Source organism: Leucopleurus acutus, assembly GCF_964270905.1.
Source record: "Leucopleurus acutus genome assembly, chromosome: 12".
In the NCBI taxonomy this organism is placed as follows: Eukaryota; Metazoa; Chordata; class Mammalia; order Artiodactyla; family Delphinidae; genus Leucopleurus; species Leucopleurus acutus.
Window position 1 is genome coordinate 57,693,463 of NC_139154.1, and position 27,963 is coordinate 57,721,425.

The 27,963-nt window shown below is 44.6% G+C and overlaps 1 pseudogene across 1 annotated transcript in view; it reads left to right on the forward strand.

Annotated features, from left to right (window-relative positions):
• Positions 1-2,046: 2,046 nt before the first annotated feature.
• LOC309969602 (DNA polymerase subunit gamma-1-like) overlaps positions 2,047-27,963 on the forward strand; it is a 36,676-nt pseudogene continuing 10,759 nt past the window's right edge. The window contains exons 1-3 of the transcript in view: positions 2,047-2,188; positions 19,053-19,163; positions 21,873-22,121. The product of the transcript in view is annotated as a DNA polymerase subunit gamma-1-like (transcript). The remainder of the gene's footprint in view (positions 2,189-19,052; positions 19,164-21,872; positions 22,122-27,963) is intronic.

Sequence of the window (27,963 nt, forward strand, 5' to 3'; positions counted from 1 at the left end):
TAACTTCATTACTAGGCCCTGAACTGAGCCAAACTCTATTGCAAAACGCGTATTTCTACAAAACTCTGAAAAACAGATGAACTCCAAAATCGTGCCAATAATTCACTTTCTCAATAAATCCTAGCATGCCAGGTGACTTGAATTTCACAAGGCTGACACTCTGCAAAGCCCTAGAGTGCCATTCACAATGTCAGCTATGTGCCTGGAGCCCCCTGGAGCTGGGCAGTGCCCACCTTGTGAGGCAGCCTTTCCCAACACACCTCTAACAGGAAATGTCCTTGAGAGTTGCTCTTTAGTCAAACACGGGAGTGATTTGCACTGACCTAAGGGGCATCTGCAAAATGGCCAAGTCGGGTGAAAGGCGGAGGGAGATCTGTTTTGTTCATCTAACTGTTGATTTCACAGCCTTGCTTGGAGCAATGGCCACCCCAGCATCCTCAGAAAGCTGTTTCTCAGCCACAGCCAGTTACTAAAGGCAGCTCTGTACAGAGGTTAGGAGAGAGCACTGGCTCTGGTACCCAACGAGTCTTGATGAAAGCATCTACCACCACCCGTCAGCTCTGCGATCTTGCAGAGATTCCTTCATCATTCTGAATCTCAGTTTCTTTATCTGTACACCTAATAATACATTGCTCAAAGAGCTGTGAGAATTAATAACACAGTGTATATATAGAATTTTGCAGCATGCTTAGGACACAGTAGGTCCACAACAAATGTTGCTATTATTGTTATTTTTATTACCAACAGTCCATTAATGCATAAGGATTTCTCACTTCCAGGTACTTACTTACACTTATGGTTTCTTCTGTCCAATATACTGTCCCATACACTTTGCCCAAGTAATTCGTGTTAATCCTCTGACCTAGGTTTAGGTACCTTCCCTGTACCACCAAGAGTAGGTGCCCCTTCCATGACCTCACAAGCACCCAATCTTACTCATAGTACGGTCACTATTACCCTGTCTCTAATTGCCTGTGTGCTCGTCTGCATCCTCCACCAGACCCTGGGCTCCTGTACTTGCTGGGAATTTCATAAATATTTGTCCAGTTTCTGCCTGTGCCCGACTCTGAGTTACGGCCTCTTTGCCATCCTCAGTACCTCCATGAAAGGAAAAGAAAATAACAGTGATTGAGTTCACCACGTGCCAGTACTGTCCATATGTTAGTTCATATAATCCTAACAGAAGACTAGGTGAGGCAGGTGTTCCTTCCTCTAAGGATAAGGAACGGTTGGCATGGGAGTTAATTAACTTGATTAACTCACCTTAACTTGCCTAAGGTCCCACAGGCACTGGGCTGGGGTTGGCATCCAGAGTGGGTGCTTCCTGCACTGTCCCCACAAAGATTCTCCGTGTCTTCTTTAAGATCTAGTTCCCAGTACTCTTTCTTTAAGATCTAGTTCCCAGTACTCCACAGGGCTCAACTCAGCGACTGCTGGTTTGGTGCTGAGGAACCAGGAACCATGTTGTGGGGTGGGCGGAAGAACACATTTTTTCCCTTTATCCTTTATTACAAAAACACTCAGTTATTTACTAATATCTGTTCCATTTGTTTAACTGATTTTGAACGTTTAGAAGGAGGTGGAGCAAACCCTCTCTGGGGCCCTTTCTCAGGGAGGAGAGCTCGGGTAGGGTTAGAAAGGGGGCTGAGGTCCGGAGAGCAGGGATGGCTGCCTGGGGGCCAAAGATGGGGTGGACTGGCCAGAGGAAGGCAAAGGTTTGGTAGGAGACTGAAGACAAAAGCTCTGGTTGTGCATCTGACCAAGCCTGCAAACCCCACACCCATTTTCTGAGAGGCTCCGTGGTTTGAGACGATCGCACATCTGTGGGTCTGCATGCCACAGCATCCTGGGACCTTCTCTGTGCTGTCCCAGCCCTGCTCAGCAGACAGGGCTGTGCATGCAAAACTGCATGGAATTGTAAAAGCCTGGGGTTCAGGGGCAACCTCCCCTCCTTATCTGGAGACGCTTGTAGAGGTGGCTCCTCCCAGGGAAAGACTGTGGATATAAACAAGGACTCTTTTGTTTTTTTTTTTTTTTTTGGTCAAAATGAAGGACTCCAGAAGCAGCACATCAGTACATCTGTATTGGAAGCACATCTGCTACGAGCCAGCATCTGCTTTGTGCGATGTGATTGTCAACGAACTGAAAAGGATCCTGCTGCTCTTACTTCCAGGGCACAGGAAGCAAAGTGAGGAATTTATTCGTTCCTTAGTTATTTTTTCAACAAATCCATATTGAGCACTTCCTCTGTGCAAGGTAGAGAAGAAAACTGGAATTAAGTTATGGTCTGTACTCTCTAGACCACGTGGGAGGAAAGGCCATGTGGTTGAGGAATTATACCGCTGATGTGTCTCATGCATGTTGAGCACTCAGCAGGGGAACTTATATTCTGCAAACTATAAGACATCGTTGAGAGAATTTATAAGATCTAAATCAATGAGAAAACATCCATGTTTATGGACTGGAAGACTTAATACGGTTTAGACAGCAATAGTCCCCAAAATGATCTACAGATTCAATGCAATCTCTATCAGAAACCCAGCTGAATGCTAAAAATTCACATGGAAACAAAGGAAACCAGAACAGCCAAGACAAACTTAAAAGAGAACAAATTTGGAGGACTTACACATCCTGATTTTTAAATTCATGATCAACAGTAATCAGTACAGTGTGTTACTGGCAGAAGGACAGCTATATAGACGAATGAAATACAATTGAGAATCCAGAATTAAACCCATGTATCTACACAAAAACTTGTACATAAATGTTTATAGTGGCATTATTTACAATAGCCAAAAGGTGGAAACAACCCAAATGTCCACCAAGTGATGAATGGATAAACAAAATGAGTTATATCCGTACAATGGAATTTTCTTTGGCCATACAGAAGAATGAAGTACTGATATATACTATAACATAGATGAACCTTGAAAACAATATGCTAAGTGAAAGGGAGAAGTCACACATAACAAAACACATATTATAATATTCCATTTATATGAATTGTCCAGAATAAGTAAATATAGAGAGACAAAAGTAAATCAGCTTAGTGTCACACTTAGCTTAGCAAGAGGAATGGAGAGACTGAAGTATGACAGCTAGCGGATATGGAATTTAGTTTTGAGTTGATGAAATGCTCAAAAATTGATTGTGGTGATGCACAACTCTGTGAATATACTAAAACCATCGAATTGTACACTTTAATCGAGTCTGTGAATTATATCTCAATAAAGCTGTAACAAAAAAAGCCAGAAATGAACATTGCCTTAGAGCACTTTATGCTCTTTTTAAAAAATGTCTTCAAATCGCATCTAGCTAAATTGTACATTAGAACCCTCACATCCCACAGAAGGACAGAAGCGCGCAACTGACTTCTCCTGGCTTCTGTACCTGTAAAAGGGGTGAGAAGAATGTCTGCACTACTCTGACTTCACAACCCAGAGTCTTCCTCAGGGTTTATCCTTCACACGCAGTGGACTCCTGAGAGTCCCTGTTGTCTTGGGTGAAAAATGTAACAGGGTATTTTTGTGGCGTCACAAGGACTGCTGTTCCCAAAGCACACTGCTTGGTACAGAGCTCTGGGGGAAGGAGATGGGAAATGTTAATGGGGCCCAAGATTCTTCTAAGGAGGAAACTGACCAAGACTTAACACCTGTTCCCTCGAGAAGATCAATGATATTAGACCTGTGTAACACAATGGGTTTTTACAGAGGTTCTCAGGCAAGAAAGGACACCAAAAAGAATCTCAACAAGAAGGAAAGAGAGTCTAGAACAGAGACTGCCTCAAGAGCAGGCTCTTGGTTAGGGTAGGGGTAGGGGTGCTTGTAGAGCCCATCCAGGTATCCCTCACGGCCCCAAGACAGGAGCAGGCAGAATGATAAAGAACACCCAGGGTCATGGGCCTATAAGGTAGAGGGAGAGTCTGAAATTCCTTGAGAGGGAGAGTCTGGAATTCCTGCCCAGAATACACATAAGTATATTGTACAAAATGGTATAACTGGACTAGGATATGGTATTGCTGGTTTAGGATATTGAGATCTCACACTTAAGGAAAACTCTGTCAGCAGGCAATTCTCCAATGCTGATTTTAATAAGGTGTTACCTGCTAATTATGTAAAGATGATTGTCTTCCATTGAAGACAAATTAGCATTGTGATATTACTGGAAGCAGCATGAAATGGATATCAACTTCATTATTTCTGGGACAGAAATTAGAAATGTAATTAAAAGGGTTTTTTAATGTGGTCATTGCCATGACCACTACAGCTGTCGTTATTGAGCTGCAGCAAGTCAGCACATACACAGACACACACATGGGCCCCCAACATGAATCTGGTTCTGTCTACTTCAGGGCAGGTTCTTTTGCACGTTGCATGATTTGTTCTCAAATTTCTCATGTGCTTTTCCAATTCACTCTCCAATTTTTTACTTTCAAATTCCAAAAAAACCTAATTTGAAATCTTCATTTGACCCCATGAGCATAGACACAAGCACTGATGCTGATATCATGTGATCATAATCAACTAAAGATCTTCTAGAGCAAAGGTAGTGAACTCCTTCTGCAAAGTACCAGATGGTAAATATTTTAGGCATCGTGAGCCATACACTTTCTCCACTATTTTCAGCTCCACCATTGTAGCATGAAAACAGCCATAAACATTACATAAACAAATGAGCATAGCTGTGCTTCAATAAAACTTGCTATACAGGGACTTCCCCGGTGGCGCAGTGGATAAGACTCCGCGCTCCCAATGCAGGGGGCCTGGGTTCGATCCCTGGTCAGGAAACTAGATCCCACATGTGTGCCTCAACTAATAGTTCGCATGCCACAACTAAGAAACCCACATGCCACAACCCGCCTGCTGCCACTAAGGAGCCCACATGTTGCAACTAAGACCTGGTACAACCAAATAAGTAAATATTTTTTAAAATAAATAAAAATAAAACTTGTTATACAAATAAACAGGTAGAGGGCCAGATTTAGTCCATGGGCCATAATTTGCCAACCCCTGTTCTAGAATATCCTTAAACTATCCTAAATTTTATGTTACAATTAAAATGGTAACATGAAATTTTAAAGTGTTCTTGGAGAACTGTTGAGCTCTTGAGAATGTAGCTCTATGGACTTGTTTGAGAAAAACTTGCCTGAGGAAGCCAGAATATAAACACACAGACCAGGAATGGGGAACCTTGGGCCAGTTTGAAAGACAAAGTATACACCATGAAAATAACCTCAGGGACTTCTCTGGTGGCGCAGTGGTTAAGAATCTGTCTGCCAGTGCAGGGGACGCAGGTTCGACCCCTGGTCTGGGAAGATCCCACGTGCCGAGGAGCAGCTAAGCCCCTGCACCACAACTACTGAGCCTGCGCTCTAGAGCCCACAAGCCACAAATACTGAAGCCCACGTGCCTAGAGCCCGTGCTCCGCAACAAGAGGAGCCACTGCAATGAGAAGCCCGCGCACCGCAACGAAGAGTAGCACCCGCTCGCCGCAACTAGAGAAAGCCCGCGCGCGGCAACGAAGACCCAATGCAGCCAATAAAATAAAATAATAAATAAATAAATTTATTAAAAAAGAAAGAAAATAACCTCAGATGGTCCCTGAGGATAGAGGCTCGGACTGGCTATGCCCGTGCCCCACACTAGATTAAGTATAATGTCCTAGCAACAGATAGTGCTCAACAAATGACCATTAAGTGAATCAAGTGAAAATCTAGAGGACCTTCTGGCTCAAACTCTGCCATTTAAAGAGCTTGAAAGTCATCAGTCCTGTACTCACAACAAGAAAAAAAAACTAAGCAAATTGAAAACCAACAACTTTTCTTAGGAACATCAGAGAATTTAAATCACAGGACAAACCACCATCTTGAAATCTGGAGAGACAGGTGCATATGGAAACTGAAAGCTGAGATCAGCTTACCTGAAGCAGAAGCCACTAGAAGCAGTGACCAGTAGGAACACTTTAATGGTAATTTTGAGGAATTAATGGAGGCTGAGTGTGGACAATTTGAGATTTAGAAACCCTGTTGGGGGTTGGGGGCAGATTTTGGGAGAAGGAGGTTAGGCTACCTTTTCATGGTTTTTACCTCAAAGATTCCTACCAGGTTCTCACAGTGAAGATTGGAGGACAATTCCCTCCTGTTTCCAGCAGAGGGAGAAGGGAAGTAACAATTTTTAATTATACCAGGGGAAAAGTAACCCTTGTGATGTAAGTCCAGAGCATTCTCCATAAGTAAGACCTGTACTCTAACAGAAATTGACCTAAGAGGGCTTCCCTCATGACGCAGTAGTTAAGAATCTGCCTGCCAATGCAGGGGACACGGGTTCAAGCCCTGGTCCGTGAAGACCCACATGCCGTAGAGCAACTAAGCCCGTGCGCCACAACTACTGAGCCTGCACTCTAGAGCCCGTGAGCCGCAACTACTGAGCCCATGTGCCACAACTACTGAAGCCCACGTGCCTAGAGCCCTTGCTCCGCAACAAGAGAAGCCACCACAATGAGAAGCTCACGCACTGCAACAAAGAGTAGCCCCAGTCACCACAACTAGAGAAAGCCCACACGCAGTAATGAAGACCCAATGCAGCCAAAATTAATAAAAATAAAAAATAAATTAATTAAAAAAAAAAAAGAAATCAACCTAAGAAAAGGGAAATTAGCCACCTCTAACCCCCTCTAGTCTTCTTGTCTCATATGAGGGGAGGGAAAAGGCTAAGGAACATTTCTGAAGGCCACAGCCCAGGGACTCAGGCCCACTAAAAACCTGACATTTAATCATAAAATTATAAAACACCTTCTCCCACCCACATCCAATCACTACACCAGCAGGGCTCCACTACAATTACAGTGGCATACAACCGAGAGCTGCAAGACACAGATTCTATGTAAGAAGTGCTTAGGGAGACATAAAGACAACACGAGAAGGAAAAACAACAAGGAAACCAGAAGAAAATGGAGCCTCTGGCACCTACAGAGGCAGAAGACATTAAACATAGCACAGCTCATGCTAAAAGCCTAATTATCTCAGTTTCTTTACCCAATATATCATGTCCAGCTTTCAGCAAAAAAAGGAGATGACATTCTAGAAAACAAGGAAAAACATAGTCCAAAGAGACAAAAGAAGCGTAAGAGACTCAGGCATAACATAGTTTTTGGAATTATGAGATAGGGAGTTTAAAACAACTATGATTAATATGTTAAGGGCTCTCAAGGAAAATGAGACAACATGCAAGAACAGATGGGTAACGTAAACAGAGCAATGGAAATTCTAAAAGGAATCAGTGAGCTTGAAGATATGTCATCTCTAAAAAGAAAGGCAAAGAGAAAGAATGATTTTTTTAAATGGAACAGAATACCAAGGAACTGTGGAACAAGTACAAAAGGTAGAACAAATGTGAAGTGGAAATGCTAGAAGAAGAAGAAAGAGAGAAAGGAGCAGAAGACATATTTGAAGTAGTAATGGCTGAAAAAGTCTCAAAATTAATGACAGAGACCAAACCACAGATCCAGAGAAGCTTAGAGAATACCAAGGAGAATAAATACCCAAAAAATCTATATCAAACTACAGAAAGCCAAAGAGAAAAAAATTTTTTAAGAAACAAAGAAACCTGATCTGTAGAAGATCAAAGATAAAAATTACATTGGGGGCTTCCCTGGTGGCACAGTGGTTGAGAGTCCGCCTGCCGATACAGGGGACATGGGTTCGTGCACCGGTCTGGGAGGATCCCACATGCCGCGGAGCAGCTGGGCCCGTAAGCCATGGCCGCTGAGCCTGCGCGTCCGGAGCCTGTGCTCCGCAACGGGAGAGGCCGCAACAGTGAGAGGTCCGCGTACCGCAAAAAAAAAAAAAAAAAAATTACATTGGACTTCTCTTCAGAATACATGCAGGCAAGAAAAGAATGGAGTGAAATATTTAAAGTATTGAAGGAAAAGCCATCAACCTAGAGTTCTGTATCCAGTGAAATTATCACTGGATATACAAAGAACACATAAAACTCAACAATAAGAAATGAACAACCCAATTAAAAAACAGGCAAAATATCTGAACACACCCCTCACTAAATAAAAATACAGACTTTAAATAATACATGAAAAGATGACATCATGTATCATTAGGGAATTGCAACAGTGAGCTGCTAATACACATCTATCAGAGTGGTTCAAAACAAAACAAAACAAAAAAAACTGACAGTACCACATGTTCCACACTAATGCGAGATGTTAATAATAGGGAAACGGTTTTGGTGGGGAGGGACTGCATATGGGGACTCTCTGTATTATCTGCCCAATTTTTGTGTAAATTGAAAACTGTTCTAAAAACTGAAGTCTCCTAATTTTTAAAAAACCAGTACAGGGTAAGTTGAGGATGCATGGAAGATTCACAGAGTAAAAGAATGACAAAGATCAAACAGGTTCAGAGCTAGAAGAGACCTTAGGATTGGCCATTCGTTCATCACATATTTATTGGACGCTTGCAGAGTGTCACTCTCTGTGTGAGGCATGACAAGTTCAATGAGAAGAAGCCGGCCCCATCGCAGTAGAGTACTGAGTGAACAAGGTCACATTATCCCATTTTGATACGTGTGTGTGTGTGTGTGTGTGTGTGTGTGTGTGTGTGTGAGGGGTGGAGGAGAGCTTTGAGAGGATGGTCACTAAGACATTAACAGTAGTTATTTCTGGATGGGCTTTATTTCCTTTTACTGGTTCATCTCATTTCGTAGTGTTTCTATGATACGCATGCTTTGCCGTTGTGATAAGAAAATAAAATAATAAAAGTAATTTTTCTTTTATTCTAAAGATGCCACTTTACAGAATACTCCCAGGCAAAGGTGAATTTGGAGCCAGGATTGTGAAAACATACGAATTGGAGTGGGGTGAGTGGGTGGGTGGAGAAAGGTCATTTCTTGCAGGGAAAGTACACAGCGAGAGCCCTGGTACTGCACAGATCTGTCTTTGGTGGCCCCAGAGGACAAGCCCAGTGGCTTCTGCAGTGGATTTCACTCAGTGGCAGCAACCCTTGACCACCACTAACCACAGCCAGCTTTGTGATCCTGAGAGTTTTTAACACTTGATAATTTCCACTGAGTTTCCTCTACCTGTGATTTCCAAAGGGTGTTTCACAGAAAACTTGTCCCCCAGGTATCAGTAGGTGGATTTCCATGGTTAGAGGCTTTTGATAAATGCTAGATCAAACAAAGAGCACAGTTATTGAGAGCAGAACCTATCAAAGCCCTTTTTATTCTATGATACAATATGTAACTCCAAAACAGAGTATACAGTATTTCCCAAATTTATTTGAGAAAAAAATCACCTTCTCTACTTTGTTTGTTTGGGTGGGGGCAAGAGAATTTTACGGAATGGGCATCATCATTTGTTACACGCTTTAAGAAGTGTTACTCTGCCATACGTCACATCAGTGATTCATGTGCCATGATTTATCTTCTTTGTCTCTATATCCCCTAGTACCTTCAGCACCAAGCACAGCAGCTAGTACACAGAAGACTCTCAAATATTTGTTAAGTGAATGAATGAACTTCATTAAGAAAAATTGACTTAACAAAACTCTACACCTTCTGTTTCCCTTCCAGATTTTACTTACACTTCCCTACAGAGACCATCCCAACTGGAGCAATCCACATAGGCGTGGAAGAATTAAAAATCTAGACCCTTTCATCAGGACTGTCTTTCCCAAGGGTTTCTGTCCCTGACAAATGAAATTCTCTTCCCAGCTGAGAGTTATGGACAAATCAAGGAAGATGGGTCTGTGGTTCATCTTACGGCTCCCCCTTCAACAAATTCAACTTGCTTCACAAGAGTCAGCTGGGAATGGCCTCCAAAGAAAACAACCAGTTGGATTTTATGAATTCATGACTGTCAGAGCAATAAAGCCTTGCTCTTTCCCCTTCTCCTTCAAAAGTTTAGCAAGGACACGCTTTCCCCACATAGCCTGCATAGCCTCATAACAGCTGTCCCAGAGGACGGATTGCACATGGAATACAACTAACTGGGGTCAAGAAGAGATTGCCTACAGTTTTGCCCAGAGCTCTTCTTGGGCTGAGAAAGTGTGTGCTCCCTCAGATATTTTCCTACCCCCTATGGTACTAGTTCCTACCTTCTATGGATTTCTGTCATTGAACAACTAAGAAGCTATTAATTTTATTTCTTCTAAGGACTGAAGGAGCTCCTTAGTCCCTCAAAATACAACAGAGGAAAAATCTGTTCAGCCTAAATTTAAAATCCAAACATTTGAGGTGATCATGATGTCCACATGCTACAAAATACAACTTTCTTTTAAAAAGAAAATCCTGGTGATTGTACTATTTTATGTAGAATGCTGTTCAGTCTAGAGCCATTTCAAACTCTCAAAACTTTATACGTGCAAGGAAAGCAAACTGAAAGTGAAAGTCACTCAGTTTACTCTTATTTCTAAGATTAGTTTCAACCTCCCTGGTTTTCAACACTCAATGCCAGTGTCCAGACTTGCAGCCACAGCAAGGGATTTCCTCAGTCACATAGAGAACCTGGAATAAATTACTCTGGAGGAATGGGTGCTATTTCTAAGTTTGTGGTCGGCTTCACTGTATTTAAAGTAAAGGTTATTAGACACTAATGCTGCACAGATTTCCTAAATACTTTGTATTGCCAATGGCAGAGCCAGATGTGAACCATATCAGGAGAGACATGCATGACAGCGTTTTCCTAAATGCCCGTGATGAATTATAATTTGCAAAGGGGAAAATTGCAGCTGTGTGGTGCCAGGGTAATTTCCTCCAAATACCACTTCCATCAGGTCATTTTCTCATCAGGGAGAGCTAGGGCTCTCTTTTGTGTGAAATCTAAAGGCTGGTATTAAAGACCTCAGTCGTCTGCCTGCCCTACCTTGAGACCAGCCAAAAGGATCCCTACACCCCAGGACGACCTCTTTATTCTCCTCCTATATACTTTGCTTGGGTGGCTCCCTCTGGAATCCATAGCTCCGATGTCCATCAAAACCTGGCTCAAACCTCATTAATGTCAAGGCGCCTTCCCTATCCAGCCTGTCTCCGTGCTGACCCTTCTCCTGTACTCGGCATTCCCCGTAGTTATCTGTAAGTTGTCACTATGACTATCGGTGGGGCCACTGGAAAGCTTAGCATGGAATATGTGCCCTTAAGGCAAGTGTGTGGAATGGACTCTCTGGTGTGCATGTTTCTGCACCTCCTCCTTACCACCTTCACTGTAAGCCTCGCCCTTGATTTTGCTTTGCTTCTTCATCACTTCTAAGTTGTTACTTTGCTTTCATTTATCTATTTCATGTGGTATCTTCAATCTTTTCTGGATCAAAGCAGAGTGTCAACGTGATTTTTTGGACCTTATTAGCATGTGCTTTTCCCTTAGTACATGTCCTCTTGGAGGGTCTTACCTCCCACTACTTCATATGCTCCTCTGAGGAAAAAATTATCTCAGAAGCAAGTTATCATCTTCTATTCTAGTTTTTTGTTTGTTTTTTTTCTAAGCATGTTAAACACGAGGTTTATTTTAAGTACGAGTCCACTATGTGCTCTACTGACAGTAGATACAGGGCCAGAATAAGTTTGTAAATATTCATACACGTGTAAAAAAGACTACAACTTACACATACTTTATTTACTTGATTGAAAGCCTTATTGGTACATAAAATGCTTCCTATAGTTGATCTCAGCTTTGTTCACACGGAAGTGAGTTGCATCTGGGTTTTCTGTGCTCAAGACTGCCCAATTGCTGCTGCTGCCGCTGTTGTTTTCTTTCAGGATCAAGGTGGGTACTTTCATATAAAATCTTGTTTTCAATTCCTTCTCTGGCAAGTCTTTCCTGGATTCTTAGCTTTGCATAATTATACCTACAATGGAACCAGCGTCCTAAGGTCACCAAGGTAAATCCTCCTAATCCAACGTCACAGGACCTAACTCTACCTTCCCCGTCCGGGGCTCCCCGGGCTCCGGCGCAGCCGCCATGGGGATAGTCGGCACCTCCGCCCCGCCCCGGCACCGCAGCTCTGTTCTAGTTTTTTTGAAACTAACATTTTTTTTTTGTTCTTCCTTTGATTAAAATATTATATGTACATGGGCTTCCCTGGTGGCGCAGTGGTTGAGAGTCCACCTGCCGATGCAGGGGACGCGGGTTCGTGACCCGGCCTGGGAAGATCCCACATGCCGCGGAGCGGCTGGGCCCGTGAGCCATGGCCGCTGAGCCTGCGCGTCCGGAGCCTGTGCTCCGCAACGGGAGAGGCCGCAACAGTGAGAGGCCCGCGTACCGCAAAAAAAAAAAAAAAAAAAAAAAAATTTATATGTACAAGATCCTTTAAATATATTATCTGAACCCAGAATTATCATCTTTTGTTATACCCGAAGAACCACGTAATCAGGAAAATTAAATGGTTGGCCCAAGTCACCCAGCTAATAAAGACCCAAGACTCAAACCCAGGTCTGCCTGACCCCATATCCCTTGGCTCTGCATGCCCTGAAACTGCCTAGCCCCCCAATAGGCACTCAGGGCTCTGTACTAATTGATTTTTGACGTACCACCAGGAAAACATGGTCTAGAAGGCAAAGCTATGGAAAGTTGAACTTGTAAAACTGAGTTGTAAAACAAATCGGCTTCATAAAAAGACTGAAGAGACCCTAAGCAGGTCTCTCTGGGAAAGACAAGTCAGACCTATGAAGGTAACCAACACGTAGGCTGTGGGGTGAACATAATACTGAAAGAGATACCATGTGCTGATGTCCAGGTTTGGATACAGAGAAAAGAAGGGATGGGGCATACTCGTTTGGGTTTAAGTCCAGGGCAAACTGATCCCACCGTGCAACCATCACAAAATTTCTAGGGTTTCAATGAGGGTAACCTTGGTGGTTATCTCCTGAGGGGGTCTGACAAGATGGGATAGACAGACTTTTTACATCTGAAGCCAGAATACAGAACCTTTGTTCACTGAGAGCCTTCCCATAGGTTATCTTCTCTATAACACTTTCCCTAGCTCCTCCTCTGTTTCATGTTTATATAATATTTACCACATGGTTTTATACCAATGTGTCTGTGTCTGTCTTCCCCACTAGACCATCAGCTATTCAAGGACCATAACATAATCTTCTGGAAACCTCATACATATGCACTTCTCCCCAAACTGCTCTAATGATTGGACACAGTGCCTGGAAAAAAATTCAGATAGAATTGTTGAGGGATTGGACCAATAATTCTCAAATGTATGTGGAGAAGCCAAGATCTAAGAGTAAACAAGACACTCCTGAAGAGAAATATCAAGACTTATTACAAAGCTGAAGTGATGAAGACAGTGTTTGCTGGCACAGATATAGACAAACTGCTCACTGGAATAGACTAGAGAACCCAGAAACAGCGACAGAAAGAGGAGATGGGGGTGGGTGCTTGAGATATGATGGAGGAGGCACTGCAGATCACTAAGGAAACAACGAATTCTTCAGTAAATGGTACAGGATCCACTGGTTACTATATGGAAAAAAAGAAAAAAAAACCTGTAATCAGATCCTGCTTCACACGATACAGAAAAATCAAATCCTGGTGGGTCTTCAGACTCAGATGTAAAAGGCAAAACTCTAAAATAGTTGAAGAAAATGTAGGCGAGTATCTTTAGGACCTCACGGTGGCAAAGATTTCTTAAGACATGAAAGTACAAACTACAAAAGAAAAAAAATTATAAATTTGGCCTCTTTCAAATTAAGAATTTCTGTTTCACAATAGATCCGTGATGAAAGTGATCAGAAAAACCACAAACCAGGAAAAGATATTTGCAATATGTATGACCAATAAAACATATGTAAAGAGGATTTCTTTTAATCTTCAAAGTCCAATAATTAAATGAATAAATACAAAGCCAACAGCCCAGTAGAAAAATGGGCAAAAGACAGAAACAGATAGTTCACAGAGTAGTAAACTTGAGTCGTCCATAAATACATCAAAGAACGCTCAATCTCATTAGTAATCAGGGAGACAAAGTAAGACACCAGTGAGATACCACTTTTCGCCCACTGGGTTGGCAAAAATTAAGAAGTTGGACACTGTCAAAATCTTGGAGAGGGTGTGAGTCAATCGGAATTTTTATACACTGTTGACAGGAGTCTAAACTAGACCAACTCCTTTGGAAAACATAAATTGAACGTTCACATACTTTATAGCCTAGTAATTCTACCCTAGAGAAACTCTTGCACACGTGCCTAAGGTTCGTTTGATTCTACTTCTTTCTCAGTATAAACTCTAGAGAAGCATTTGCACAGAATTTATGTATAGGAACATTCACAGCAATATTGCAATAACAACCAGACAACCCTTGTCCAAAGTAGCTGGAGAATGAGAACAAGTATTTATCCATACTTGTGCAATAAAATGTTACACACCATAGCGAAAATAATGAACTCCTTGCCACATGGGTGAACCTTAGAAACATTAATACTGAGTGAAAAAAAGCAAGTGAAAAGAAGACTGGGTATGGTATAGTATAATATCATTTTTATAAAGCAAGCAAAATTAAATAGTATATTATTTCATGTTGTACATGTATGGGCTTACTTTTTAAAACCAGGAGTTTATAGAAATAAAATTCAGAATGCTGGTCACTTCTTGGGGTAGGCAGGGCATGGTACAGGAAAGGAGCCCACAGGCTGAAGCAATGGTATTGGCTGTGATCTCTAAGGCCCACAGATCTTCCTGTCGCTATTCTTGTTCATCATTACCTGTGTGATAGTTACATTCTTTTGCCAATATCAACTATGACATAATAATTATAAAAGGAAAAATCAGGTGGCCAGGCTTTTCAGAGAACATGGAAACAAGATTCTTCCAGTAGGGCTTCCCTGGTGGCGCAGTGGTTGAAAGTCCGCCTGCCGATACAGGGGACACGGGTTCGTGCCCCGGTCCGGGAAGATCCCACATGCCGCGGAGCGGCTGGGCCCGTGAGCCATGGTCGCTGAGCCTGCGCGTCTGGAGCCTGTGCTCCGCAACGGGAGAGGCCACAACAGTGAGAGGCCCGCGTACCGCAAAAAAAGAAAGATTCTTCCAGTAACTGATGATTTTGCCGGTGCCCACAGGCTTGCCAACATCTAACGTTAGAGGTAGACAGGGCAGCGAGGTCATCTAGGCCCATCACTAACTTTACAGATGAGGAAACGGAGGCTCAGCAACCGTAGGCGACTGTTCTGTGATCACCTGGCAGAGGCAGGAGCCACATGCAGCTCTTCTGACGCTTCCCGCCTTGCACCAAGTCCCCAGGCCATTCCTTTGGTCTGGTGGCTAATAAAAAGAAAAGGAAGCTCTAATCTCCTTTATCTTTGCCTCTCTAAGACATGAAACAAGGCCTGACAATTTGTTGGCTCTCAAAATATCTGTTCACTGGATATTATGGAATTCCTTCTCAAAATATCTGTTCACTGGATATTACGGAATTCCTGACGGATTGTCCACAAGGTGTCTCTCAAGTGGTAAAAGGTAATTCTCTCTCCTGGTTCAAGAGCTTCAAACCAAAAAAAAAAAAAAAATTCCTGGAAGCAAAACAGAAGAAACCCTCAGTCCTGTCATTAGCAGGCATTCCCGGAACTCACATGTGGGCACACGGGAGGAGGCATCTGAGGGAAGGGAGGCCAGAGATCTCAGCAGTAGCCATGGATGGGTTTCCCAGCTGGTCCCAGCAGGCCAGCCTCGCGTGACTGACTTCTGTAGCTTGAGGTGTGGATTTCAGAAGAAAGAAGCCAAGCCCTGTGAATGTGTCTTTGTTGCCTCAGAGGCAAGGAGTTGCCAGGATCTGTGGTTTGGCTGCGGAATGAGCAGTGGAAGCGCTTTCTCTTCCATTAGATCTGCAATAACAGCCTGGCTGATCCCAGTCCTGTAAGTTCCTGGCAAGGCAAGCGTTTTCCATCTTACTTCACTGATGGCTTCCCTGAACCTCGGGTTTCCCCAGTCCCAGAAGTCTGTGTGGTGAAAGTCCCCTCAGGTATCACCATCAGTATACTTTTTTTTTTTTTGGAAAAGGTTTATTGAATACTCACCTTTTATTCATTCACTTAAAATATTGTTGGAACCCTACTATGTTCTATATGTTTTAAACGTTCACTTGTTAATATGATTACAACCTCACATTGATTTCACCCACACATTACAGATGCAAAGGCTGAAGCCATGTGAGTTGTGATAAGAAGTCCGCAGCTGCAGAGTTGAACCAGTTACTCTTGCTGTGGAATAAACTGCCCCGAAATACAGAGCGTTAAGATAATAGAAACATGTTAAGCTTAAAATTCTGGGCATCAACAATTTAGGATGCTTTCACAGTGTTGGCTAAGTTATGCTGTACATTGGTGGTCGCTCTGGGTTGGTTAGGCAAGAAGCTGAATGGTTGGCTAGCTGGTAACTGGAGTCCCTCGGGTCTCCTCCACAAGATCGCCTATCTTCCAGGAGACTGACGTGGCCTTGTTTCCACTGTGGATGCAAGAATCCAAAAGCAGATCAGCCTAATTCAAGTATCATTATTCTTCCTCCCCTGGTTTTCCCAGACCTTTCCTATCACCAGAAGGCTGAGCCAGGATCCTGGTTTGTGGGGACTTGGCAGCCTCCTGCTCTAACTCAGCAAAGGCTCTTAAAGGCTCTAACTTCCCGTGAATTTTATTTGGTCACTTACACCTGTTTACATTTCAGCAACTTTTGTCATTGCACCATGTTTCCCCCGATCTTTTGTATCTCTACCTTGGGCTCTTGATTACTCTTGAAATTAATTCCAAAATGTTTTGTCATAATTGTTTAAAATAGACTCTATTTTTTAGAGAAGTTTTAGGTCCACAGCAAAATCGAGTGGAAAGTACAGAGAGTTCCCTTATACCCCCTGTGCTCACACATGCGTGGCCTCCCCACTGTCAACATCCGCAACCAGAGTGGCACATTTGTTACAGTTGAGGAACCCACCCTGACACATCATTATCACTCAACGTCCTTAGTTTACATTAGGGGTCACTGTTGGTGTTGTACATTCTGTGTGTTTTGACAAATGAATGATGGCATGTATCCACCATAATAGTATCATACAGAATAGTTCCACCACCCTAGAAATCCACTGTGTTCCATCCATTCATCCCTCCCTCCTCACTAGCCCCTGGCAACCACAGATCTATTTTTTACACTCACCGCAGTTCTGCATTTTCCAGAATGTCATAGTTGGAATCATACAATATGTAGTCTTTTCAGATTGACTTCTTTCACTAAGTAATAATATGCATTTAAGGTTCCTCTAAATCTCTTCATAGCTTAATTGTCCATTTCCTTTTAGCACTGAATAACATTCCATTGTTGGGATGTACCACATCCATTCACCTACTGAAGGATGTCTTCATTGCTCCCAAGTTTTGGCAATTATGAAAAAATCTTCTGTAAACATCAGTGTGCAGGTTTTTGTGTAGACATACGTTTTCAACTCATTTGGGTAAATACCAAGGAGCACAATTGCTGAATCGTGTGAAACTGACAAACTGTCTTCCAAAGTGGCTGTAGCTAACTGAGTCACCTTGCTGTAGAGCAGAAATTAGCACAACATTGTAAATCAACTATACTTCAATAAAAATTTTTAAAAAATGGCTGTACCACTTTGCATTCCCATCAGCAATGAATGAGAGTTCCTGTTGCTCCACACCCCGTTCAGCATTCTGTACTGTCAGTGTTTCGAATTTTGGCCGTTCAAATGAGTGTGTAATGTTGTTTTAATGTCATGATTTTATCAGCTAGACTGTAACATTTTTCTGGAGCTTGTACTTTCCTTGATATTTGTTTTTCCTGTTCCTTTCCTTCTTTCCTCTTATAATATCTTCGTACATTACAAGATGTTATGGTGGTTCCTTTTTAATTTCTTTTTATAGAAGCAGGTGATATTTTACTGTATTAGATTTTTGCTTTCTTATATATGTTACTTGCCTGCATTAGTCCACCATTTACGCTGAAAATGGTGATGCAGAAGGAAGGGGAGAGATAAGGCACTTCCGTAGTTCTTTTCCTTTCAGTCCTTCCTTACTCATCAGGAAGTTGAGAGCGTAGGTAGAATGTGTGCATATCAGAAGTAAAGTGGGGTACTTCCCTTGTGGCACAATGGTTAAGAATCCACCTGCCAGTGCAGGGGACACGGGTTCGAGCCCTGGTCCGGGAAGATCCCACATGCCGCAGAGCAACTAAGCCCGTGTGCCACAACTACTGAGCCTGCACTCTAGGGCCCGTAAGCCACAACTACTTAAGTCCACGTGCCTAGAGCCCGTGTTCCACAACAAGAGAAGCCACCACAATGAGAAGGCCACGCACCGCAACAAAGAGTAGCCCCTGCTCACCACAACTAGAGAATGCCCGTGTGCAGCAACTAAGACCCAATGCAGCCAAAAATAAATAAATAAATAAATAGATAAATAAATTTATTTTTAAAAAAAGAAGAAGTAAAGTGAAAAGAGCTGAGCTCATCGTGCGCAGTGTTTCTACTGTTCTGGTAAAGACCAAATATATCTGCATGTGTGAGCTACAAAATATGAATTGTGTAATTTCAGTGATTGTGCATATAAGTTAAATGCTCTTATATTTAATAACTTAAAACATTGCACAATATAAGGATGAATGGTAAAATTCACGCTAATATTAAATTTTAACTTTACTTACAAAAACATTAACTAGTAAATAAAAAAATCGTAAGTTGAAAGACAACACAGGAGAAAGGAAAAGCTTTATATTTTAGGACCTTTAATGGCACTTTTCCCCTCATTTTTGAACAAGGGTCTTGCATTTTCACTGTGCACTTGGCCCAACAAATTAGGTAACCAGCCCTGCATAGGAGGTTAGTGCTGAAAAGACCCTACAGATTATCTAGCTCAGTCCCTTCACTGGACAAGGAAGATGAGGCCCAGAGAAGTGAAGTGACATCTTGCTCAGGAAATGAAAAGAGAAGGGTAGGTTGGGAGGAACTTCATCCATCTTCAGACCTTGAGGAGTGAGCTAGGGGTTTACTGAAACACGCTAAATCCAGAGGGACCCACATCTCCCGATCTGTCCTTGTCCAGGTTTCCTGGTGCCCACCGGCTCCCACATGATCCGAGGGTTCCCAGAGCCAGCCTTGTCTCCAGGGTTCAAGGGCAGTGGAGCCAAGCTCCCAGCATTCTTTGCAGCTCTGCGTATTTTGGCCACATTCTGACCATCCTTGATTCCCCCGCTAGGCATCACTCCCACACATTTAATGGCCAGACAATATCTTACACCACCAATTGTGCCCCGCCAGCCCTGGGCACCTGGGGCCTTTCAACAGACATGTGTTCTGTTCTTGGGAATGTTAGGCTTCTAGTAAGTCCATAAGGCTTTTAAAAGTTTGGGAAATGCTGTATAGCACAAGGAACTCTTCTCGATACTCTGTAATGACCTATATGGGAAAAGAAGCTTAAAAAAGAGTGGATATATGTATATTTATAACTGCTTCACTTTGCTGTACAACAGAAACTAACACAACATCGTAAATCAACTATACTCCAATAAATTTTTTTAACATCTTTATTGGAGTATAATTGCTTTACAATGGTGTGTTAGTTTCTGCTGTATAACAAAGTGAATCAGTTATACATATACATATATCCCCATATCTCCTCCCTCTTGCGTCTCCCTCCCTCCCACCCTCCCTATCCCATCCCTCTAGGTGGTCACAGAGCACCGAGCTGATCTCCCTGTGCTATGTGGCTGCTTCCCACTAGCTATCAATAAATTTAAAATAAAAATAAAATAAAATGGATACTTAAGAAATGAATCGTTCAAGGTGGGGTTTAGGGGAGAACAGGAAGTCCTGATGCAGTGTCCTGAATCTTCCTCCCTTGGACAAATGTTTTCTTTTCTATGAAGAAAAAACAGTAGGGGAATGAAGAGAATGCTAGGAGGACTGAATTGGGAAAGATGTGAAGTCTTTTCCTGTTTTTCTGGTAAAATCCTTGCTGTGAGGCTCGGAAATGCTGATTTTGAAAGATTTAACAATTACTTTGCTGGCAACTGATTGAATAACACATGTAACAGGAGTCTTTTATCAGATGTCACGTCATATGATATTCCAGCCGGCACCACACACACACACACACACACACACACACACACACACACACACACATGCACACACACATGCACACACATTTTGTTTTCACTTCTACAGGGAATAAGAAGAAAATGGACACTTTCCCTCAAATTACAGTGAGATATTTTTACCCTCCCCTACATCCCTAGAGCCCACGTCATTCCCAAAACACAGCAATGTTTGAAAGGACACCATGTACCATTTCATTCCTTTGAGGGGAAATATGGTTTTGAACTCCACCCGGCCTTCCCTCCACCTTCATTAAAACTCTAGAAGTACATTTTCTTCGAATGATATGTTTTCTGGGATTTCTTGATGTTGCCTGAAAACTACTTCTTTCAAAACGTTTTGGCCCAGGCCACGGCTAGCATGCAGTGACAAAGCCAATTGGGACTGGGGTTGCGTAGAAGGGAAAAGGGCCTCTTCAGGGGCCATCACACCCTCTCTCAGCTTTCAGGCTGCTCATACTTTCCTGGGAAACGTCCTTTCCAGCCACCACCAGCCACAGGGTTTACAAACAAGCTCACAGCCTCTGGCTTCCATGCTGGGGGGATAGCTTCAGGCCCCACCCCTGACCCTCTGGCCCTGCCTGGATCGCACCTCTGCCACGCAGCCCTCCCACCAGACCCCTCGCTCTGGTCGGGCTCTTTCTGTCCACCGGCTCCAGTGTGCTGGACTTCAGGATTCTCACTCACTTCCTGAGCTTCCTCACCAGGACTCAGAATTCAGTCCTCCGCCCAGTTCTCCTCATGCTCTTGCAAGAACCAGTTCAAGGGAATTCCCTGGCTGTCCAGTAATTAGGACTCGGCACTTTCACTGAAGGGGGCCCAGGTTCGATCCTGGTTGGGGAACTAACATCCCGAAAGCTGCCCAGCGTGGCCAAAAAAAAAAAAGGAACCAGTTCAAATGCAATGGCCCCTCCAGGCCTCCCTCATTGCTCCCAGAACCATCCTAGAGCATCTAAGCAAGGCCAGGATTCTAGCAATTATCTTCACCCCATCTTTGCTTCTCCCACTCAGGCGCAAGGACATATTTTTCTCTGCCTCCCTGTCCACCCCAATGCCTAGCTCAGAATATGCATGTAGGTGCTCAATAAAGACTAGCTGTACACTATCAAATGTAAAATAGATAGCTAGTGGGAAGCAGCTGCATCGCACGGGGAGATCAGCTCGGTGCTCTGTGACCACCTAGAGGGGTGGGATAGGGAGGGTGGGAGACGCAAGAGGGAAGAGATATGGAGATATATGTATACGTATAGCTGATTCACTTGGTTATACAGCAGAAAGTAACACACCATTGTAAAGCAATTATACTCCAATAAAGATGTTAAAAAATAAATATAAAAAGATAAAATAAAATTAAAAGATTAGCTGTACAAATTAAAAGTTCTCCACTGCAAGTGCAGAGTTCTTTAACATACCTGCACAAAAACTCAGTAAACATGCGTGGTGGGAACTTCGATTTCAGTTCGATAAATGTCTCTCAGTTGTGTTCTCAGACGCACCCACCCACTCCCCCCAGCATCACTGCAAAGGCCATCAGGGAGGTTGTCACACCCCTGAGACCTGAAAAGTTACGTGGGCTGCTCTGCCCAGCTGTAGGGCGCTCAGGGCTGCTGGTGAGCTTTGAACAAATCCTGGGATTATTTATAATTGAACGTCAGTCTCGGCGAGCCTCCAGAGCCATGAAGGAGTTTATTATTCTCCACCCCACAGGCTTCCCTCTGTCCTCTGGCCTCCCCCTCCAGCCTGACATCCTGCCGCACTCACAGCAGGCTCTCTGGCTTGCGGGGGCCTCAGGGCACCTGGGCTGGCCAGCGGCCACCTTCCCACCGGATTGTTCCAGGAGTCCGGAATCGCAGACCACCCGGGGCGCCCACACATACCCTTCGACTGGGATGGGGCATCCAAGGATGAGAATGGCCAGCTGAGGCGGAAACTCCACAAGACTGACTTACTCCAGGCTTATCTCAGCGGCGGCCTGCAGAGTCGGGACAGAAACGGACGCCGCTGGGAGGGCCTGGGTGGGAGCTCGCATCCCCTGGGCCTGGGCCTACCCCGCCCGTGAACATAGCAAGCTCTTAGGCCTGTAACGTGAATCATGCCCAGGTCAGGGGACTAGGAAAGTGAAACCATAAAGAACATTAGCCCTGGAGAGGCAGGTAAAGATCCTCTAAGAGGGTGAACGTAAAACTATTCTAGCTGCAGAGCCCTTTCTTCAAAAGAATCTTACCAGAAAACCCAATGAGCAAAACGGATGAAACCCCAGGAAGACAAGCCCTCCGCTTTCGCATCTATGGGGCCCAGGTGTTTTGATTTTATCTCCCTTCCATCTTGGCCAGCTGGGGCCCCTGACACCTCGGAGCCCGCCTGCGGTGTGCCCTCTGAGACTGTAAAGCCAGGCCGGCAGGCAGCCTTCTCTCGCCCGTGCAGGAATGGTGTTTATGGAACGCCGTGGAAGACGGCACATTGATGAAAGCGTTAGAATGTTCTCTCTTGAGAGTGGTAGAAGCCCAGTACAAACAAGCTTAATTAAGATGCAGCTTCGTTGTAAAGCTCCTGGAGCATCCAGACACATGTCTGGGCTTTCGATGCCTAGAATTGGGCCTCGACGCCATGAAGACCCCTCTCTCCCCGCCTCCCCTCTCTCCCCGCCTCCCCTCTCTCCCCGCCTCCCCTCTCTCCGCCTCCCCTCTCTCTCCGCCTCCCCGCTCTCCTTACCGCTACTCGTCTTTATTACTCCAGTGAAGACGGATTTTCTCTGCGTGACTGAAAACATAGCCTGGGGGGCTCTAGATTCCCAAACATCCCTCCAACCTCCCTGAGTTAGGATGACTTCACCACTAGCTCTTAGAACAGGGCCTCCGATTGGCCCAGATTCTGCCATCCCTGAACCAATCACTGTGGCCCAAGGGATGGGTACACGCCTAAGCCCTGGCCAAGAGCGTGGAGTTCTGGGATTGGCAGCCCCTCAGAACCACAGGGAAGGGGGACTGGGAGAAATAGTTCCCCAAAGAAAGTGGGGGCCCCTGTTAGGTTAATGATCGTGAACAGCCCAGATTCTCAACATTTGTGACAAAGACTCTCTTGGAAACGGGGCCCTAACCCCAAGGAATGATCCCCATGAGTTCAACTTCAAGCATTAGAGACCGGGGCAAAGAGAGCCTTGCAGAGCCCCCGGGACCACCCACAGAGGGGGCCCTCTACCCTCTCTGCCCACACCACCAGAGCTAAACCCAAGCATTAGCTGGGAGCATGTGTGTTACTTTTCCATTTAAACTTAATTCAACTTGAAAGGACTCTTCATCATATCTTGTGCAAGTGAGCAAGGGAGAGTGTTGGTTCAGTGGTGCAATAAATAACCTCTCGTTATGAGAAACATGATGCCTCAGTCCCTAAGCCATTTGGTAACCATAATCTGATATTACAGAAGCTTTTCTTGTGAGACCAGAGATATCTGAGCCACTTCCCTTTTCAAACAACTTCAGCTAATGGCTCTCCATGCTATTAGTGGAATGAGTCCAAGCTCTCTTTGATTTGTGGTCACTTGTTTGGATCCTGAAAGGGGAGGCTCAGATTTGCAAGCAGGAATAATTGCCTGGGAACACTGCAGAGCTATACAATTCCTGTGGAGTTGGAGGAACCACTCGTTTGGAGAAACTTGACTCCTCTACAGAGATGAAAATATTTGTCAAGGTTTCTCACTCCCATGCTGGCCCCTTCCTCTCTCTGACAGCTCACTTCAGCCCTCTCTCTCTCTCCCCAATGTTCCTGATGCTGAGAATGTTTTCTTAGAGAGGAGGGGGCTCTCCTTGGATCCTACTACACAATGCCAGAAGCCATTTAGAAAGTGATGCAGCGGCACAGCCTGGCTGGCAGGTCCAACCACCGTATCCTCAGGCAAATGTCAGTCCTGGGAGTGCACCTAGAACTCTGCCTCTGAATTTCAAACTCCAGTCACTGTAGGGCAGGTAGAGTGGGAGCACAGCAGTGTGTGTGGCCATTAAACAGAGTTTCTTTTTCTAGTAGAAAGACACCATTTTGTAAAGTTGCCTGGCCACCTGCATGCTTCTGGGCTAAGCCGCAGGCCCATTTGAGGAGTCCTTGGTCCCATTTGATCTGAAAGAAAATGATAGTAGAACTTGACACTGTACTAAGTACACTTCACAGGGCGGGAGGGAGAACACCAGTGGGACAGCATTTGTTTTGACATTAGAAACCTGGCTTCATTTTCTGAACCATAACAACCAGAGGTTATCTCAGGCCTGGAAGGGACTTTTTCTTTTTAATAAGCTTTTGATTTTGGAATAAATTTAGATTTACAGAAAAGTTGCAAATGTAGTGCCAACATTTCCCATATACCCTAAGCCCAGTGTCCACTAATGATAACATCTCTCCTGACCGCGCTGCATTTGCCCAAGTTAAGAAATTAACATTGGTACCCTGACATCAGCTACACTCCAGACATTAGTCAGATTTCACCCATTTCTCCATTAACGTTCCAGAATCCCACATGGCAGGCAGTCATCATGTCTCCTTCGTCTCTTCCAATCTGACCGTTTTTCTGTGTTTCCTTGTTTATCATGACCTTGACCATTGTGAAAATTACTGGTCAGGTATGTCATACACTGTCCCTCGATTCAGGTTGTCTGATATTGTCTCAGAATAGACTAAAATTATGGGTTTTGAGGAAGAGACCCAGAGGTGAAATACCTGGGAGGAATTTTTTTAAAGAACAGGTAGCTCAGAAGTTACAAACGAACCCGCCTTCAAATCAAATCATGTTTTGCTCGTTCTGTCTGTATCTTTGAGAAATTTTGTGCCAATTTTGTGCCGAAGTTTTTCAATTTAGATTTTCAACTTCTCTTAAAAAAATAGAAAGAGCTGGTGACTGCAGGCTTCCATGACGGTTAGAGGTGGGTGCCAGGAGGCTACGGCCCGCCGTGGGATGCGTCCTCTTCAGGCGCCATCAGTCCTGTGGCCTCCCCAGCTCTGAGCCTCAGCATCAGTTGCCATTGGTCATCACGTCCACGGTGTTGATTTTCTTACGGTAAAGAGGTGGCGTCTATGTTTCTACTACAGCAGAAATGAACCCAGATGGCCCCATGCTTCAAGAGAAAGAAGGCAAGAGCAAGAAACGTGGTGAGTCGAATCTCAAAGAAACTGCATGTTTCCTAATGACAGGAAAGGGTGTGAATGCACACCCTGAAAACTGCCTGTGATCCTCTGTGACTATCGTCACAGCCCTCACCACTCATTTGGCAGCAAAAAGCAGGGGTGTGGGTCAAGAGGGAAGCCAGGGCTTCCCTGGTGGCGCAGTGGTTGAGAGTCCGCCTACCGATGCACGGGACACGGGTTCGTGCCCCGGTCCGGGAAGATCCCACATGCCGCGGAGCGGCTGGGCCCGTGAGCCATGGCCGCTGAGCCTGCGCGTCCGGAGCCTGTGCTCCGCAACGGGAGAGGCCACAACAGTGAGAGGCCCGCGTACCGCAAAAAAAAAAAAAAAAAAAAAAAAGAGGGAAGCCAGTCAAAAGGGAAGTAGATGTATGAAGGGAAAGGATGCTGCCCTGGGTTCCCTTCCCCAAGGTCAAATTCATGTCACTGCCCAGGGATGGCCCTGTTAACCTACTGGACACGGCCATGCAGTAGGGTCTACGCAGCTGGGCCTACCCTGGGCAGGAATTTCCAGCACTGCCAATTCCACCTCAGAAGAGGTCCTGCTAGCAGAGAGAGGATCTTCCACATCTTTTGTGCCCTCCCTAAACTGTGGGCCTGCTGGAGGCACAGTGAGGGTCTGTCTGGTTATCCTCTACACCCCACCCTGCTGTCTGTGAGTCAGACATCCTCTGGCACATCACCTAGAGTTCTGAGCCCCAGCCTTCCCTGCCCCCTGACAGGTCCCCCAATCCCTCCTGCTTCTCCTCCTCCCCTTTCCTGTCCCACCCCGTCACCCCAGCCTTGAAGGCTTTAGGATCTGAAGAGTGTGACCACACCAGGTGTTGAGGTGGTGACCAAACCAAGTCTCCAAGCGCTTCACTAATGTGCTGAGTCCTACCTGCTGCATCACCAAAGCAAACCTGGGGGGAGCAGGACCTTGAGTGAAAGGAGTGAGCACTGGACCAGGAGTCAGAGGATCTGGATCCAGTCTTGATTCCAGTGCTGTGCAGTGTTGGGCAAATCACCTAACCCCTCTGAGCCTGAGCTATCTCAGCTATCAAGTCCAGTGACATTTCTGTGATGTATAAATATGATCCAGGGACTTCCCTGGTAGTCCAGTGGTTAACTCTGTGCTCCCAATGCAGGGGTCCCGGGTTTGATCCCTGGCCAGGGAACTAGATCCTGCATGCCACAACTAAGAGCCCTCATGCCACAGCTAAAGATTCCACATGCCACAACTAAAAAAGATCTTGCATGCTGCAACTAAAGATCCCGCATGCTGCAACTAAGACCCAGCGCAGCCAAATACATAAATAAACAAACAAATAAATAAAGATGATCGAGCCACAGAGTCAGTTTCATGACTTGTTTCCTTTGCTCTCAAGCCCAAGTTATACCTTTCTCTACATGTCCAGAGCAGCCCAACTTTCTCCACCAGTCCCCAACCTCACATTCCCTGCACCCCTACTCCTAATAGAACTGCCTGAGGACAACATATTCAGATTGGAGCATGGGGCCCAGCTCATACATGAGGACTTGCCTGAGGCAGGGGTAGGTCTGAAGGCTCTTTTGTGGCCCAGGACAGACCCTAAATCCCAGAGTTGACAGTGGGAGTGGTGTCTCCCTAAGCTAACTCAAAGATACTTCTCTCAGAGGAGCAGAGAAGACTGAGCCATAGGCTTTAAAAATATTCCAGAGAAATAAACCTTCATTGTTATCGCTGGAGCTGAGGCCAATAGTTAGTGGCCAGATCAGGAGGCCTCCCAGGACTCTCCGTGGACATGGGCTGCCTCTGAAGTGCTGGGAACTTACCAAACCAGGAGAAGGCAAGCTCACAATAGGCAAAAGGGCAAACAAACCCTATGCGCAAAGTGACAAAACCAAGAGAGGGAGACAAAGCCCACTTTGGGACTGGCCAGTGGGATCCTGGTAAGAAAAGATTCCTCGTCCAGGAACTCGGATGGTGTTCGTCATAAGATTATGAAACACTGTGGAACTTGTTGTTCCTGTAATTTGTCTGCTTCAGAGGAGCTAATGTTTATTGATTTTCTTCTGTAAGAGGCAGAATCATCAATTTGGGTTGCCACTGTTGAAAGTTCTCAGGTATCTGGAAGAAGCTTGAACAAAAAGAATTAGGCATCTCTATACTGGTTTTATTCTTAATCACAGAGGTTGCTATTGTGACAGGCTTCGCAGACATCCAAATCCTTATTCTTTTTCAAATTCTCAGAGGTTGAAAGTGTCAGAAGGAATTAACATTTGTGGAACACTGAACATGTGTCAGGCACTGAGCTGGGCCCTTTAACAAGACCACAGGAGGACTTCCCTGGTGGTCCAGTGGGTAAGAATCCGCACTCCCAATGCAGGGGGCCTGGGTTCGATCCCTGGTCAGGGGCCTAGATCCTGAGTGCCGCAACTAAGACTGGCGCAGCCTAAATAAATAAATATTTAGGCACTCGGGATGTTCGCTGCGACATGTTTAGTTGAGGCATGCGGACTCTTAGTTGCAGCATGCATGTGGGATCTAGTTCCCCAAACAGGGATCGAACCCAGGCCCCCTGCATTGGGAGTGCAGATTCTTACCCACTGGACCACCAGGGAAGTCCCAGTAAATAAATATTAAAAAAAAAAGCAAGACAGCAGGGAATTTAATCCGTGCAGGATCTCCAAAAATTATTATTATGCCTATTTCACTGAAGAGAAAATTGA